General features: G+C 44.1%; 1 protein-coding gene across 5 annotated transcripts in view; it reads left to right on the top strand.

Annotated features, from left to right (window-relative positions):
- The window catches only part of UBE2E3 (ubiquitin conjugating enzyme E2 E3), an 85870-nt gene that overhangs the window by 60724 nt on the left and 7440 nt on the right, over positions 1 to 17706 (top strand). The gene's annotated exons all lie outside the window — the stretch shown is intronic.

Raw genomic sequence — 17706 nt, 5'->3', positions numbered from 1 at the left:
ACAGGAAGTACAAAGGGCGGGACCCTTAGCCCAGTCAGGGCAGCACCAGGGAGGGAGGCAGATGCAGACCGCTGGCTGCTCCCTTCAGACCCTGCTGCCGCACCTGGGGAGACCCTGGACCAGGAGAAACCTGACCTGGAGGAAGGACTGGGGCTACCAGGACTGCCCGCTGCTGAGGAACTAGAGGAGCCTGATGCGGAGGGGGAGCTGGAGCTGCCAGCAGCTGAGTACCCAGACGAGCTGGAGGGACCGGAGAGACTCGCTCGAGGGACCGGGTAGGAAGTAGCCCAGGGACAGAACTGCACTGTGCGCTGAGTCTATTTGGTCAGCATGTTGCAGAAGGACCCGGCTGACCCACTGGCAGGACCCTTGCCCTGCCACTGTCAGGGCCTGGGGCTGGAACGCAGTGGAGTTGAGTGGGACTGCGTTCCTCTGCCCCGGCCAACCCGCCTCAGGTAGCAGAATCCCGACAACGCTACAGACCCTCGCCAGCGCGCGCCCCCCCCAGCGCAAGGGGGGGTGCGTTGTACAGACCCTCGCTGGCACCCCTCCCTCCGCTAATTCCCTAGTGACAGATGGCGTGCCTCAGGCTGGCCAGCGAGGCAGTAGCTCCCCACCATCCCCTAGTGGGTCGGTGGGCCAACCGACACAAGTCGCACATGGATTACAGAAGTTATAACACTAAGATTCTAGAAGGATTTCCTAGAGTTAGACAGAGTTCACTGAGGTGGTATTAACCTTTTTCTATGATAAAGTTCGGGTTTTATATAATCATGTAACTATTGGGAGGAGATCTTGATGGTTTAACTTGTAGTGCAGTTTGATCTCAACAGCTCATTTCTGTGAAGTGCAATGAGCGTGTAGAATGAGAGCTGCACAAAGCTTTTTCTTAAATGCCATTTCTTTGTAATACTGCCCAAGTTTTAACAGTTAGAATGGCAGCAAATTTATGTGTGTGTACACACACACACACACACCCCACTCTTTAGTTGGACTGCTTGTCAAAATGGACACTAGTTGTACTGGATTGCTAACTAAATGTTTGCCTAAATTAGCAAGGGTATTAAATTATGTGACTGAAATATTATGAAAACAGAGCTATATATCAGTATACAATATTAAGACATGTTGAATGAGTAATCATATCTAATTTGTACATAACGTAATGAATTACCACTGTTGTAAAATTCATCAAGCTTACTCTTGTCTAAGAATAAATCATGCTGAATGTCTCCTTTCAAATCTCTACCCCGATTAAGCCTTTCATCATTTAAATGTACAATCAAATTATGTAACCCAAATAAGAGAGACATAGAAGGCCCTAAACAAAGTGTAGCTTATGTGGTTCCATTTTCTATTGGGGTGGGGAAATGGGTATGGTAAGGCCATGCAAGGTTGTGTGGACCCCAGATGCTTCACATGAGGATTGCTTTGAGGGCAGTGGTCCTTCTGCCATACTGCAGAGTGTTCAGGAAGGAGGCTTCTGCAACAGATGCACTGGCCAGCATGAGCAGTGTATGAGGGAAGGGATGATTGCTTATGGTTCATGAGTCTGCAGCGTGTGATGTGAAGGTTATCACAGATCCTTGGCAGCACTCCCTGCCAGCCACCCATTCAGATGGCTAAGAGAGGAATCCAAGCATCTATGCTCTGGATCCCCTGGGGTGTAAAGTTTCTAGAGTCTCAGCAGGCTGCAGCACTGGTTCCTCTCTTGGCCTCTCTGCCACATTTCCTGACCATCTGCTACCTCTTGTCAGCCCACCTGCCCTAGGCCCCAGGACCAGCACTGACACTGAGATACCCAATTACTTAGACCCATCCCTCTCTCAGAACTCCACTCAAAAGGTTTGAAGCTCCTGGTTTAATTTAACTCTTAGGGCCACGCACTAGTTGTAAGGGCAGTCCACACACCCCCCTACCTCGTCTACACTGCCACTTACAGCGCTGAAACTTTCTTCACTGGGGGGGAGGGGAGCATGTAAGTTTCAGTGCTGTGAAGTGGCAGTGTAGATAGTGCTGCAGTGCTGGGAAAGCTCTCTCCTAGCACTGGAACCGCGACTACACAGCCACGTTAATGCGCTGCTGCGGCATTGCTTTAACGTCGGCTCTGTAGACATAGCCCAACACCTTTTTATACTTAATCGTGTGATGCACAGGAGACTACAGATCATACAAAACCCTAAACAAGTTGTTTCTTGACAACTCCAGGGCTTTCTTTGGGCTGTCCAGAATCCCTGGGGCCGTCTGAGCTCCAGAAAGTGGGCAGGAGCCTTTGCCCCAAAGAGTCTGCTCCCTGCTGTAGCCCCTTATCCAGCTACTATGACCTTGCTTTCTGCTGCCCAGCACTTTCTTTTCCTGTCTGACCTTGCCCTGTTCCTATGTCTTTTTTTTATTTTAACCCCTCTCCTGGTCTCTTGTGTTCTACTGGTAAGTTCCCATTTTGGGCAGGAGGGTGAAGCTAAAATTGGAATGCATTTTTTAGTGTTACCTTTGTGAGAGTTAAATACAGTCATTAACCTTAAGTATTTCCCCCATGTGTCTGTCTGGTATGTGCCTGCTAGCAGTATGGACCCACACTCCTGGCAGCCATTTTTCACATCAATCAGAATTCATAAGTTGTACTGATATAGCCCCAATTCATGACAGAGAAGGCGCAATGAACATGTAGGACATTTGGTCTCTTGCCATCAATGACAGCTCTACTACAACATTCTTTGTTGGCCACTAACTTCTTAGCTGTTGAAAGTGCCTCTTGATGCTCTGCTGTGGCTGACAAGCTGTTCAGTGAAGTCCTGTGTATTTGAAGCCCTACTTTCATGCCTACCCGGAATATGTACTATTAAGTGTGGTGCTCTTCAACAGCTGCCCCAACATAGAACAATCATCTCAAAGAGCTATTTCATTAAATTAACTGTTAAAGAGCTCAAAGAATTCAGAGGAAGGTACATTTTCTTCAGTCTGCTTTTTCTTAAACTATTTTTTCTGAATACAGTGTTCCATCTGCAATGGAACAATTCAACCATTTCCCAGGTGTTTAACATAATACAAATTCATTTTACACTACAACAATGTATTTTATTTACACACGTGCACACACACACAGTATTATTTTCTCAAATATCACCTGAATTATAATATTTTAGTATTAAAACTAATTCATAGGGGTTTATATTTCTGATCTATCTGAGTTGTACATGCATTCAATGTGCAGCGGCAGTCAAAAAGCTAAGAGAATGTTAGGAACCATTAGGAAAGGGATAGATAAGAAGACCGTAAATATCATAATGCCACTATATAAATCTGTGGTATGCCCACACCTTGAGTACTGCATGCAGTTCTGGTTTCCCCATCTCAAAAAAGTTAAATTAGAACAGGAAAATAAATGATTATGGGTTTGAAACAGCTTCCCTCTGAGGAGAGATTTAAAAAGACAGATTGTTCATCTTGGAAAAGAGGTGACTATGGGGGGATATGATAGAAGTCTAGAAAATCATGACTGGTATGGGGAAAGTGAAGGAGGATGTTTTATTTACCCCTTCACATAACACAAGAACTAGGGGCCACACAGTGAAATTAATAGGAAACAGGTTTACAATAAACAGAAGGAAGTACTTCACAACATCCTCTGGCAATGAGTTCCACAGCTTGTGCATTGTATGAAGGCCAAAACTATAACAGGATTCAAAAAAGACTTAGATAAGTCCATGGAGGAGAGGTCCATCAGTGGCTATTAGTCAAGATGGTCAGGGATGCAACCCCATGCTACAGGTATCCCTAAGCCTCTGACTGCCAGGTGCTGCAACTGGATGACAGGGGATGGATCATTGGTAATTGCCCTGTTCTGTTCATTCCTTCTGAGACATCTGGCAACTGTCAGAAGACAGTATCAGAAGACAGGATACTGTGCTAGATGGACTCAGTATGACCATTCTTATGTTCTTATAGTTGTCGTCTGTGCATAAAGTACCCAGAATTCCTTGTTGTATACAAAATGGGGTCATATCCTCAAATGTCATACGTGGATTAAGATCAGGTAATTACATTGAGATAAATAAGTTTAGATGGGGGAAACTTTCAGTTTTCAGTAATATTAATAAATTTTGTATTATGGAAGCAGCCTAAAGGCCACAACCAAAACTAAGGCCCTATTGTGCTATGTACTGTACAAATGCACAGTAAGGGACAGTTCCTACCCAAAAGATCTTACAATCTAAATCAGGGGTGGGCAAACAACAGCCCATGGGCCGCATCCAGCCAGTCAGACCTTTTAATCCAGCCCTTGATCTCCCGCCAGGGAGCAGGGTTGGGGGCTTGCCCTGCTCTGCATGTGCCATGTCTCCATGCAGCTCCCAGAAGCTTCCAGCTCCTACACATAGGGGCAGCCAGAGAGCTCTGTGTGCTGCTCCAGCCCCAAACACCGGTTCCGCAGCTCCCACTGGCTGGGAACTGGAGCCAATGGGAGCTGCAGGAGCGGTGCCTGTGGACAGGTCAGCGTGCAGAGCCATTTGGGCGCACCTTTGTGTAGGAGCCAGTGGGGAGATATGAGGCTGCTTCTGGGAGCTGCTTTAGGTAAGTGCTACCTGGAACCTGCATTGCTGTGCCCCAACCCCTCCGTCCCAGCCTGGAGCACCCTCCTGCACCCCAAATCTCTCATCCATCACCCCACCCCAACGCCCACACCCTCAACCGGAGCCATCACTCACTCCCATACCCCAACCCCCAATTTTGTGAACATTCCTGGCCTGCCATACAATTTCCATACCCAGATGTGGCCCTCAAGCCAAAAAGTTTGCCCACCCCTGATCTAACTAGACAAGGCAGACAAAGGGTGGGAGGGGAAACAGGCAGAAAGAGGTGAAATGATTTGCCCAGGGTCAGTGGCAAAGCTAGCAAAAGAATCTAAGTTTCTTACTCCCTGGCCTGGTGTTGGAGCACATTGCCACTGATATTTGCTGGTTGTGTTACAATAATACCTAATTCTTACATCAGTGGATCTCAGCGCGAGACTTAGTGTCACCTTCTTGTCAACTGTTTGAAATGGGACATCCTGATTATCACTACAAAAGTTTTTTCCTCCTACTGATAATAGTCTTGTTAGAGTTGGTATGGCAACACCCATTTTCTCATGTTCTCTGTGTATACATCTTCCTACTGTATTTTCTACTGCATGCATCCGATGAAGTGGGCTGTAGCCCACGAAAGCTTATACCCAAATAAATTTGTTAGTCTCTAAGGTGCCACAAGTACTCTTGTTCTTTTTTCTTCAATTAAGTTAGCTAGTGACAAAAAGTCATCAGGTGACCTCTGTTTTTCCCCCAAGAGAACCACATCAGAAGAGCCATCACAACAGACTAACTAAAACTCCTGGTACCTACAGCTATATGCTGAATATGTATAGTATACAGGGCTCTCCCTTTTGTCTGTTTTAAAGAACTTAAACATTTGGTCCCTCCACTGTCAGTCCTGAAGCACGTGGACTGCTGAGGAGAATCTTCACTGCTGATACCCATGCTGCACTTTTCTGTAGAGCAACAGAAGGCTTCATTTTCAAGTACTGTCAATCTTGAAACATTAAATTCACTTAAGAAAAAGTGACTGGTGCTTTCACAGCTTTGAAGCATTCCCCTTCTCTGAAGCTTTTGGGAGTCAAGGAACTGTGTTGAGGCATCAAAGAGAGCTTCAGAGCATCCGTGTGTGCCACCTCAGGCTCTTGCCACACATTGTAAGGCAGAGGGTGTTTCTCTTATTAAAGGAAATTGAGCAGAGATATCCTAAGTCCAACAATCTGAATGTTCAAAAAGGTCACAAGCGGTTATCAGCATAAGCTATACTACGGGATGAATTTGAAAATAGACTCTTAAACTTAAATTGATACCTCCATGTGTATTCGTGATGGTAATGTACTTGCTAAAAATTGCAATTTGTGCCACAGGTGGTCTGAGAGCCCCTGTGTCAGACATGCTATTTCAAAAAAGTCTTCCTGTTACGATAAGGTGAGTCTTATTAAAAAGTAGTGTCGGAGTTTACCAGCTTTTGCCACATGGTGTCAGACACACCGTGGTATTTCCCAATGCTTAAATTTAGGAGCTAGATACTGTATCTGATAAATGTCTAAACAAGTTAGTTATTTTTATGATTAAAACAAGTGGATACTTACTACAGTCACTTACAGAAAACTGGTGCATCTCTGTTGTCATCTGGATTTCCCTTTGCATCTAGTTGGTAACCACTGGCAACTGGCTCAGATATACTAATTGTAATTAGATTTTATTTCAAGTGTATTTCAGTTTTTGGTGAAAAATAGTCACACTCATTTGAACTTCCAGGTTTGCTAGGTCATTAAGAATCAGTTTGTTTTTTCTTTTAAGATTAATGCTCTGCACAAACGTGTAAGAGACCGGGGTTCTCTCACCAGTTTCCTGGTCTGGTCTTGCTCTCCAGAACGGCAGAAGCTACAAGTGTAGAGGCAGCTCATTCAGAAGAGGGGAGAGAGGAGGATGACCTCCTGGGGTTACTGCAGCAACAATCATCTGCCACCAATGCTGACTGAGTTCCATCCTGCTCTCTTGCAGGAGGAAGAATAGTGTAGTGTAGGGGCTGCAGTGGGGGTGATCCTGTCACGGGGTTGCTCCACTCACCGCTGGGCTGGTACATCATCCTGGTCATTCCAGGGATTAGTTCTCGAGGTAGATGCCCCCTTCCAGGGTTTGCACGCTGTCGTTTCAACTTTCTCTCTGGTCTGTAGCCCATCTCGCTCCAGGAACCACAGCGTCCTATTCATGACTTAGCCCTCCAGCTGGATCACTCAGTGTTTCCCCTTCCACAGTGTGGATCCTTTGACCCACAGTGACTCAGGCAGTCTTCCGGTTCACTGTCCCCATCGCTCTATTGCACGCTCTTGGTGGCTGGTAGGGGAACCTGGGCCTGCCCTCTTCTCCAGGTTCCAGTCCAGAGACCCTTAACCCAGCAGTTCTGGGCTTTTCACTCTCTGCCCTCACTGCTCCTACCCCTCGGGTTCCCCTTCTCTCTCTGGGTGTACCAGCTCCAAACCCTCTTCCCAGAGAGTGGCTGCCCTATCCCTGCAGTAGCCCCATTCTGTTGCCAGCTACCTGGCTCTTATCGGCCTCACTGGTTCCTGCCCAGCTGAGCCTGCTTTCAGTTAGCTACCGGCTGTCTGGCTGCTCTTCGAGGTGCAGCCCGTGGAATTAAATTGGCCTGCTTGGGCCATCTTAACTCCTTCCAGTCTTGTGTGGGGTGGACACCCCATCACAGGTTCTAGGAGATAATATGGAGGGAACCTGCTATACAGCTATGCTGTGCCACTTTTACCACATGTCCTTCTTGTTAACCTAATCCCCAAAGGATTAGGCTGATATTCAATTCCTCCATCCATAGACCCCTAACAAATTAGATGCTGCGCTTATTCAGTCAGGCTTTGATCAAACTGTGAAGGTGGTGTAAATTCACCTGTGAAAGCAGGCGGTATCTGCAGTGGCAAGATTCTATTTAATATTTATTCTGTTTTTCTTGCGTGATTAGTGATATGGGCTGCAATGATTAGGATTTGGAGCAGGAAAACTGTAACTTGTTCCTACTTCAAAAAATGTGTAAGTTGATGATAAATTACTGAATCAGTAACTAGCAAGATTTAAACAACATATCTGTTCATGGAATAAAATATGTGATTTGTAAACAGGAGAAGCAGAAGAACTGTAACAGGAAGCTTCTGGAGAGGATAGAAAAAGGTCAAGTATGTGAAGAAATTCACACCTCCTTGCTTATCACCTCAAATAGTTGAGCACTAAGTGGATTCAAAAGGGGTAGAAAATTTGTCCTTCAGAATTCCCACACAATTGCCTACTTTAGTCGGTTGTTGAGGGTTATATTTAACAAGGAAGAGCTCTACCAGGAAAATGATTTCGCACAAACTATTCTATCCAGCCTGTGTTAACCCTTGTAAAGATTGAACTAATGCTGCTTCACTGAGGCATGGGTGGCTGGTGGAGGTGGGGGAAAATAGCTCTTAGAATGAATAGTAAAAGGCTGTTTGGCCCTCTTTGTTTGGAGAGACCATTTTATTTTTGATGAATCTAGCCTTTTGTTGCTACTCAGAGAGATGCTTGTCAGATGTTATGGCCTCAAGGGACTTATCCAATGAATTGAGATTCTCCCTATTCTGTTTTGTTAACTTTATCCATGCTTAGTCTTGGATGTGGAAATGAATCGGGGGCGGGGGAGAGATTTTCAAAAGAATAGAATTAAATTTAAATGCAAGTGTGCCCTACGTGACTAAGATAACTAAACCACTAATTGACTAAGGCTATGCCTACTTTGCCCTGCAGTTTGGATTAAGGGGGATGTGAATAGCAGCATGCACCAAAGTGCTGCTCTGTAACTCCCCCACATGGACATTTCAGGCGCTAATTAAAAGGTTTCTAGTTTGTATTAACATAATCCTGTTTGACGAAGATTACATTAATCTATAGTTCATGGCCACAGTGTCTATATGGGGGAGTTACAGTGCAGCACTTTGGAGCCTTGCTGCTATTCATACTCCCATAGTGCAAACTGCGGGCCGTGTAGGCAAGCCCTTAGGTTAGGCCAACAGTTTGATTTTGAGGTCAAAAATTGAGATGTTTTGTTGTAGATAAAGGTTGTTAGAGAGAGCCAAGTAATTGTATCCATATGACATTGCAACAAAAGCAGAGCAGCACAATCCTTTCCCAGTACTACCAAGAATCTAGGGTGTTGATTTTCTGACACGTGGATACAGATAAATATCAGTAAGAGTGACTTCATGGAGACTGTCTCTTTCTTGAGTTCTCACAGAGTCCCAGAATAAATTCTGTTCATTGCATTGCATTTTTTCCTTGTCAGGATACAGGGATATATTTCCACAATAGTAACAGCTTTCAATTATTTATTCCTGGAATCAGCCTTTGGACCTGAACTATAATCTAGGGTGATTGTGTAATGAGCTGTGTGGGTCTTGTGTTGAAAACACAATGTTCATTGGTGGAGTTGTTTTGCATTGCTGTCTGGAAAAGGGAGTTTCAGATATTCTGGTGTATGTATCATGTTTTTTTTTTTAATTACAGTTGTTAATGTGATCAGCAGAAGAGAATGTGTAGAATATTTTATTAAATATTTAGGCCAAATTTTTTCAGTGTTGGGTGTCTAAAAGTTAGGCATCTAAATCCACATTTAGGTACATGCACGAGTGGCCTGTTTTGACAGCTTCCAGTGACTTCAGAGATTCGTCCCCCTGAAAATCAGGCTACTCATGTTACCACCCTGACTGATAGATTATAGACACCAAACTTTGTAAATGGACTAAATGTTCAAAGCTATTTTTTAATTAAAAAGGACATTTTCAGTGAGACTGCTTTGTGATGTCATTCCATATTCTTTATGAAAATATGCTTAGGATATGAATGACATAACTGAGATATACTTTATGCCAGACGGCTTATGTGAGATATCATTGGAAAGCTTATGATTTACTGAATGAGATTATCCAGTTTGTATGCCTGTATCATTTCTGAATCTGAAGTCAGGAATATTGACTATGTATCTGTATTTCAACTATGTTACTTTGGGTGACACCCACTGCTAACGCTTCAGGTACAACAATGGAAAAGCCAGACAGGGTGGATGGCCCATCAGGAAGGGCAATGAGCTGTGAAAAGCTTGGCCTTCCTGTGGACGCGCCATACTGCCACTGACTCACGGACGCTGTGATACTACTAAAGGATCAGGTGGTCTTGTCTACAGGGTCAGGAAAGTGGGGGGCAGGTTTGGGAAACAAAGGATTCCCGCCTTATGTAAATCCTATTTAAGGGCGAGGAGGAAGGCAAACAGGACTCTTCCTCTGCATGGCTTGTCTGCCCAAGAAGAAAGACTGCAAAAGGGAAGGCAAGGAGGGAGTCCAGACTGAGACAGGGCTCTAGTCGGAAAAGGAATATTACTGGAACTCTGAACCACAGAAGCTTTGCAAACTGCCTGCAACAATATCTAGGGTGAGAAATACTATTTGTAACCCTGTCTGTGTGTTCCATTCTATGCATCCGAAGAAGTGAGCTGTAGCTCACGAAAGCTCATGCTTAAATAAATTTGTTAGTCTTTAAGGTGCCACAAGTACTCCTGTTTTATCTGTAACCAATTTCATTAGTGAAATAGCTTAGTTTGCATATTTGATTCCATGTGCTTAGTAATGTGCTTTGTTCTGTTGGTTACCCCTTACACCACTTAAAGTGCCTTTTATAGTTAATAAAATTGTTTTGTTTATTATTAAACCCAGTTTCTGTAATTTCTGATTGTGGGGGTAAGAAGTGTGCACACCTCTTCACATTGAGAGAGGGGGCAAATTTCATACTATATCTTTGGGTCTGCACTCCAAAGGAGGTGGACATCTGAGTGCTGGAGCAAGTCACTTAAGATGAGTCTTCCCAGAGTGGATCTGCAGCTGGGTGTGGCCCTGCCTATGTGTGTATTAGAGGAGGTTGAGAGCCTGGCTCAGCAAGACAGGTTAAAGGGGGCCCATGCTGGCAGAACAAGTAGAATCAGTGATATCTCAGCACATCAGGTGGCTTCCCAAGGGATCCAACCCATCATATGCTTATTTGAAATTTGGAATTTTTTTTTGGAGCTATACCCATCTCCTAGAACTGGAAGGGACCTCGAAAGGTCATCGAGTCCAGCCGCCTGCCTTCACTAGCAGGACCAACTACTGATTTTTGCCCACATCAGTAAGTGGCCCCCTCAAGGATTGAGCTCAACACTGGGTTTAGCAGGCCAATGCTTAAACCACTGAGCTATCCCTCCCCCCAAACAGCCAGGCATGGCCTGGCCAACACCCCCATCCGACCTCCCCCCCCGCTTCTCACCCCCGATGGCCCCCCTGGGACTCCTGCCCCATCCAACCACCCCTGATCTCTGATGCCCCCAGGACTTTTGCCCCATCCACCTGCCCCGCCTCTGCTCCCTATCCCGCGACTGCCCCATCCAACCCCTCCTCTCATTGCTGACTCTCCCCCCCCCAGCCACCCCTTCTCCTTTCTGACTGCCCCCCGAAACCTCTGCTCCCATGTTCCCCGCCCTCTGACCACCCCAACCCTTATCCACACCCCTGACCACCACCACCACCCTGAACTCCCCTGCCCCTTTACCGTGCTGCCTGGAGCACCAGTGGCTGGTGGCACTACAGCCATACAGCCCAGAGCACCAGGACAGGCAGCCGTGCTGGAGCCAGCCATGCCACCGCACAGCACAGAGCACCGGGTCAGGCCATGGCTCTACAGCTGCGCTGCCCCAGGAGCTCGCAGCCCCACCGCCCAGAGCTGATGCTGTGGGGGAGGGGCCACAGCAGGGGAGGGGCCAAGGGCTGGGCAGGAGGTCCCGCAGGCTATAGTTTGCCCACCTCTGTCCTAGAACATGCTTTGGAATTGATCAGAGGCTGCATTTAAAAGTTATTGCGCACACAGAAATGCCCTTGAGTTGACAGTAAGGCTTTCACAGGTTTGGATAAAGAAAGATTTCAGAGTAGTTCAGTGTTGATAGTAAGGAGACACGAGAACTGGCATTTTATTGTCTTCTTAGCAAAGTCAGCTACTAGCCTATTACAAAATGTTTTGAAATAGCAGGAAATATTTTCCTTTACTTTTTAAGGTAGGTTTTTGAGGGGAAATTATTCTTTAAAGACATTTATTATAAACACGTGCTTGTAGCATTAATGGAGTTTTATGTTGATTTCAAGTTATTTTTTTAACTAGTCAATGTTCAGATTTGGTGTAGGTGTTTTAATGACCACAGATCCCACTACTTGGATTTCTCTTCTGACATTCAAAAAATAAGTGGGCTGTCAGAATTATAAAGCTATGTACTGTTTGGGGTCGGCAACCTTTCAGAAGTGGTGTGCCGAGTCTTCATTTATTCACTGTAATTTAAGGTTTCGCGAGCCAGGACTACATTAACATTTTTAGAAGGTCTCTTTCTATAAGTCTATAATAACTAAACTATTGTTGTATGTAAAGTAAATAAGGTTTTTAAAATGTTTAAGCAGCTTAATTTAAAATTAAATTAAAATGCAGAACCCCCCAGACTGGTTGCCAGGACCCGGGCAGTGTGAGTGCCGCTGAAAATCAGCTTGAGTGCCGCCTTCGGCACGTGTGCTATAGGTTGCCTACCCCTGGGGTAGAGTATGTTTAATTACAAGTCTGTTGTTGGAGGGTAGACTAAAATGACTTTTGTATCCCTTGTTAGTGACAATGAAGCAACACACTGATTGGCTTAACCTCAATATTTTGTATTGTACCAAATTAAATTTTTCCGGATTGTGTTGCCCAACAGAAAAATGGCAAGAACTCTAACTTTATGGATTTCTTCAGTGTGTTTTGGAAAAAAGATTGAACCTGGTTACGATTAACATTAGCAAGTAATGGGATTAAAAACTAGCTCAAATACAAATGTGAAAATAAGGCCGAGCTACAGTAGCAAGAAATTAATTGAATGGTTCTTTGGCCCATGTCTTCTGGCAGAGAAAAAACTAGCAGCCTTCCAAAATACATTACTTGGTAGCTCCATAGTGTAGCTTTGACACCAGTATCAAATGATTAACAAATTACCCAGCTGTGTTTATTACAATGCTGTGTTCTTTAACTGAAGAGAAGTTTAGGGTTGGCAGTTTTAATTGTCTAAAAAACGAGTGTTTCTGTCTGCAGTGCTAAAATACTCAGGAACAAGTTCTATGCTACTTCACAATCAAGCCTGAATTAGCGGGGGATCCATAAGACAAAGAAATAGGCTTTTCCAGCAGTGATTTCTAGACTTTATAGGCTTAAAGGCATGATATACTTTAGGAGTGACAGAAGCAAGGGTTTGTGCAGTAAACTAGACTCCATGCATCTTCAATTACATGCTCCCTTTATGGATGTTTTAGAGCAGTAAACAATCTTTCTTGTTTAGGCAAAAGGCATTTGCCACTGAACTATTCAGCTGTAAAATGACAGTTACAGCTATATAAAGTGCATAGTGGACTGGAACTTTTGAACATAAAGCAGAAACTGATGAGACTACTTCAAATCTAGTTTCCTAAAAAAAAAAATTTAAAAAAGGCGTTTTGATTAGATCCATCATTACACAGTAGGACCTTCAGAGTAATGAACACCTTGGGAGTGGAGGTTGTTTTGAACTCTGAACAAAAATATTATGGTTGTTCTTTCAAAAGTTTACAACTGAACATTGACTTAATATAGCATTGACTTACTATGCAACTCAGAAATGCTGTTTTTAACCATCTTAATTTAAATGAAACAAGCACACAAACAGCTCCCTTACTTTGTCAAATCGTTTTTAACTTGCTTTTTTTTTAGTAGTTTACGTTGAACACAGTACTGTAATTGTTTTTTTTTCCCCCTCTCTCTGCTGTTGCCTGATTTAGAACTGGAAGTATGCAATGAGGTGTGTGGTTGACTGGTTAGTTCATAACTCTGTGGTTCTACTGTATATATCCTGCTTTTCTAAAAATGTGTCCTATGTCAGCAAAAAAACCTATCAGTCTTTCAAAATTGGGCTGTTGTAGAGATAAAATTGCATCTGAGGGCCTTGTCAATAAAAGCCATATAGCATTCTGTGTATGGAGGACATAAGTAGAGCCCCACAAATCTGCAGATAGCCCCTTTATATCTGTGGCCCACATTTGCAGGTTGGATGCAGATACAAGTTTTATATCCATGCAGGGCTCTACACATAAGCACTCAGATACTGTGGTGCTAAGTACTCTAGAAATCCCCAGAAATGTAAGTAATGACTGCATTTCACACGGACTTCACTTCCATTCCTTCTGGGTCCCTGTTAAATATCTCAGGGTTGAAATTCACAAAAGTTTTACTCCGACACATTTCAATGCCAGCACTTATGGAACATAGCAAAGGTTGCAAAAAGGGCTTTGTCGCCACAAAACGGGTACTCTACTCACCACTCAGTGGCTTCTGGCAATTCTGGGTATTAGCTCTGCCCGGGTCAGTGCCCCTTCCACCATTGCTGCTCTCCCATCACTTATGAAATATCTGTATAGCTGCTTCATGACTCGGCCTCTAGCCAGGTCAGGTCACATCCTGGTTCTACCTTCTAGGGCACTCTTTCAAAGTCTCTCTGCACAAGCAGCATCATTCAGACCTCATGCCTGCTGTCCTGACTACATCACTCCCACAGTGACTCAGGCAGTCTTCTCATTCACTGCCCTAGCAATACCACTCTGCACTAGTTAGCAAGGGAACCCAGGCCTGCCCTCTAGTCCAAAGTCCAGTCCAGGGCCCTACAGCAAGCAGTTAAGGTCTAGGACTTCATCAACCCTACCACTTTCTTCCATAGATTTTTCCCTACCATGCTTCTTTATGCTTGTCCTTCATCAGTCTTGTTAGTCAGACCCATCCCTCTTAAACCTGCTAGCTTAAACCCTATCTCATGAGTTCCCATATTCCTCCCACCCCCTTCCTTCTCCCTTACCTCTGGAAGAAAGACTGCAGGCCTCCTCCCTGCCACCTAAGCCACTGTGGTTAGCCTCCTGGCTTTATAGAAGTTGTGCCTGTTCCCTCACAGGTGAGCTTTCTTCTCATTAGCACCCTCCACACAGCCTAAATATGCCCTATTTGCAGCTTAATTGGCTGCCTGAAGCTGACTGGGGACAAGGCCACTCCCCATCATAAATCAGAATGTCTTAAATTCACTCTAACCTCTACCCAGCATCCTAAGGGGCGATTCTGACATGTGGGGATCCCTGAATTAGAGCTGTTCTAACCATGGCACTTTATACAGAGTGTAAAGGAGTCACGCCTGAAAAGGTGAGTGGCATAGGAATTGCTATGGTAGCTTTTATGCCACTCAGTGATTCCCACATGCTGGGGGAAGCCTCCACTGACATCAGCATTATGGCTGTTGCACTACTCTGGTAGCCATAGTGGGGCTATAGAGTAGTATCTTTTGTTTTATTGAATTTTTTAACTTTTCAGTGCCCTGGCTGGGCAGGAATTCCAGTCAGAGACTGGAAAGTTCTCTTCAGTCACCCTGTGTCCATTGTGGTTGTAAGAGCTTGTCTTAGGAGGCTGTTGCACAGTCTGACAAATCCCATTGTTTGGACGTTTTCCTGGTATTCAGCCAATCTTTTTTCCCTTTATTACATCTCATTATTACCTTTGCATATTACAGCCCCCCATTACCTGCCATAATTAAGGTCAGCATAGAGTTGACTTTGCGCAAGTGGCTGTAAATTACCTTCACACACACCCCTTCCTTTTTATTTACCCAACCCCATCATTATGAAATTATAAATCGTGCCTAAATTTTAGGTCTAATTATTTAAGATGAGAAGTATTGTCAGTGGAAGACTACTTAATAATATATGGTATTTTACTGTCACTTGCACGAGTTAAGTTAGAAATTATTGTCCTAGGCAAAGTTCCTGCAACTGACTCCAGGTGGGAGGTTTGAATGCATTTAGTGAACTGTAACAAGGAATCCTGATCATTAGACTCAGAGTGGTAATCAAAGCTAGAGAGGAAGAGTGTAGCACATTGAAACATTCATGTTGTAATTCTAACATTAAATAAAAAGTACATGAATAAAAATAATTTTCCCTGATTTGCACTGATGTGCATAATAAACTGGTAAATTTGACCAACTGCTCTTGCACCAAATTAATATAAAACCAGTACATACAAACTGTATTTCATGAAAAAATATACATCATCATCATCATGACTAATCAAGACAGAATGGTGGTATCTGTAAAAATATGCCACTGAAGGTTCCTACGAAACAAAGTGCACCACAGTATTGATGAACAATCCTTGGCCAATCTTTGGCTAAATAAATTGGGGCTTTGATGGCAGAAAGCTTCCTAGAATTCTCTCTTTTGTACTGGAAGAATCCTAAAAAGAGTGGAAGAAATTACAAGTCTTGTTTCTTTTCAGTTTCTTGTCCAAAACCGGTACAATCATGGGAAGCTCCTGTTGAAATCTCAGGCTCAGTCCACCTTCTGGACAAGTGTTTGTACAAACTCTCTCACTTTATAAGGAAAGACAGGTGCATTCTGACGAGAGATGCGTTTGTTTCACTGGTCTTGTAGTGCTACAAATCTCAGATCAAATTCATACTAGAAATTATATTTGTGTTTATTTTCAAATTGTCCCAGAGTATCCTAGGCACTTTACAGAATCATATAAAAAGACCAAGTCCTTGTCCCAAAGAACTTACAAGCTAATAGCCTGCTCCTGCTTCCATTGACATCAGTGGTGCAGAACCAAGCACTAAAACCCTGTTCTCTGTGCAGACAGTCCCCTGCACCCACACAAAGCTCATTGCAGGATCAGGGCCAAGGGATGTATCTACACTAACATTTTTCTCTCAAAAGTTTTCCACCTTTGCAGCCAATGTGGCAACTTCACACGCATAGCATTGATGGAAGTACTGGTGTAGATAGGTCTCCAGGCTCCTGCAGTTGTGTTCATCACTTAACTCATCCAGAGCAGATGTAGAAGACATGAGAATAAAACTGCTGGCATTTTTTCTACACTAGAGCTGCACTGGTTTTAGCACTGGCAGGAAGTTTTTGGGAGAAAAGACTAGTATAGACAAGGCCTAATTTTAGATGCCCTGCAAGAAAAGGATGGCCAGGGAAAGGAGTATGGGAGAGCAATGGTTACAGGCATAGGATTACACAGTACCCTGATTGCCATGTGTGTTCATCTTGAGGTTCTGTTACATATATTGCTTCCGCTTGTCATTCAGATAAGATACGTATATGTCCCTTGTCTTGTCTTGGGATACGTCTACAGGGAGGTGTAATTCCCAGCACAGGTAAACATGCACGTGATAGCACCTTAAAATAGCAGAGTGGCTGTGGCGGCTCGGGCTGGCCACCCTTTGTTTGTTTGTACCTGGAGGTCGGGCAAGACTGTACTCAGGGCAAGTCTACACTACAGGGCTACTTCGGCGCAGCTGCACCGCTGTGGTGAAGACATGTTATGCCGATGGGAGAGCGCTCTCCCGTCAGTGTAATCACTCCACCTCAGTGAGCGGCGTAAGCTCTGTCAACGGGAGAGTGTCTCCTGCCAACATAGCGCCAGTGTAGACAGTGAAACTTCTCTCACTGCGGGGGGGGGGGGGGCGTGTTTCCACACCCATGCACGATGTAAGTGAGATCAAATTAAGCAGTAGTGTAGACCTACCCTTAGGCAGCTTCTGCAGAGCTAGCACATGTATGTGTACCCATGCTGGGAATTACACCTTCCAGCTTCTATGTAGACATGCCCTGTGTCACAGTCCTTCCCATCAGTGAAGCAGCAGGTATTTAAGGAGCAGCTGTTTTTGGTTAACTTTATTTTAGCAGTAAATCTCCAATTGCACTAATCAATTTTTTTAACCTATAAAATAAAATTTTCTTTAAATTTTAAAGCATAGATTTCTCGTCACTTTGAAAAAAATGTGATTGCTTTGTTCCTTTGTCTGATTTTTTTTAGCCTATTTGCTAATAATACCGGTAATATTGCATTATTAAAGTGTGTTAACTGAATTTTGGATGTGCAGGCAACTAATGTGGTAGGGCAGCAAGACAGTAGCAATTAACTGCACAGATATGCTACATAGCTAGAATACGTAGATGTCTGTGTGCCAGAGCAGATCTCCACTACTCCCAATCTTCCGCTGGCC

This window comes from Mauremys reevesii, linkage group 11 (assembly GCF_016161935.1).
Source record: "Mauremys reevesii isolate NIE-2019 linkage group 11, ASM1616193v1, whole genome shotgun sequence".
Taxonomy (NCBI): domain Eukaryota; kingdom Metazoa; phylum Chordata; order Testudines; family Geoemydidae; genus Mauremys; species Mauremys reevesii.
Note: the sequence above shows the minus strand (reverse complement) of the source record. Positions and strands in the feature narration are given on the sequence as shown.